Source organism: Micromys minutus (genome assembly GCF_963924665.1).
Source record: "Micromys minutus genome assembly, chromosome: 29".
NCBI classification, from domain to species: Eukaryota; Metazoa; Chordata; class Mammalia; order Rodentia; family Muridae; genus Micromys; species Micromys minutus.
Window position 1 is genome coordinate 8024556 of NC_137964.1, and position 1244 is coordinate 8025799.

Here is a 1244-nt window from a genome sequence, read left to right on the forward strand (position 1 = left end):
CTAACAAACACTGTGGGTGCCTTGTTCTAAGAAAAAAAATATTTTAAGTTGATGCAAAAGTCACTTACTCAAATTATTCATTCATTCCACCCAGTTGTATCAACCATCTATACCAAAACACACATTGATAGTGTATTTTATTGATAAATATGTCAAAGAAGTAAGATTGGCAAAACTCTTGCTGGCTGAAAGGGGCTCCAAACTGGGCATGCATATGACCTGATGTGGATAACCAACACGAAAGAATAGTAAAAAGTCTGTAGTTGGCTCCATGGCCTGTTGTCTCTCAAGCTCTGGTTGAAAACTTTATCATCAGAGTCGCCAACTCTTGCATCTTTATCAGCTTATGTTAATTATACATATGGATGGGGCTCATGCTAATTTCTTCCATGTCCACGATGTGTTTTGATCACATGCACATGCCTCCCTGTTACCCAATCACCCTTCTACTCCTTCTAATTCCATGGTTCGTTTCTGGGAATTTCTATCTGGGGACAGTGATTTCTCTAGGGCTCCTCAGCTGCCACAGCCTTCATGGCACTGAGGTCCAGAAGGCCTATGATGGACAATTGCGTGTGTCTGCTTGGCTGAACCAAGGAGCCTAGACTTGGTCAAGCATCATTCAGGATGTTACTGGGAAAGATGAGGTCAACATGAAACTGTTGACTTTTGAGTAAGGCAGAAAGTCTTCTTTAATGTGGGCAGGTCTCACTTAGTCACCTTCGGGTTTAACTCTGAAAGACTTCTCTCCAGCAAGAGGAACCCTGCAGATGCTGACAGACTTTGGGCTGCAGCAGTGATCTTTACTGAATCTCCGCTCACTGCTTCATCCTTGATGGCGCACCTAACAAGGTCCGAAAACCCTTAAAGCAAAACTGCAGAGCTGAGTTTGGGTAAATCCCCAACATTCAGGAGGTGGAGGGAGAAGGATCAAGAGCTAGACAGCATGTTCAGGGCTAGCTGGAGATGTGTGAGGCTTTGCCTCAAAACAAGCAAATACATGAAGAGGAGGAGGAGGGAGGGAGGGAGGAAGAATTTCTCATTTGTTTCTAGAATACAAACAGAATGAATCTACAAATCAAGATAATGTCTTAGGAGTTCACCAATTAGCTAGAAAGAACACAATGTATTTTTCACACCTTACTTGATACAGACAACACAGACTACCTAGTAACAGTATCTTGCTTAAATCAAAGAAACAAGACAGAGAAAATATTCAATTTCTAGGATGCTTAACAGCATCA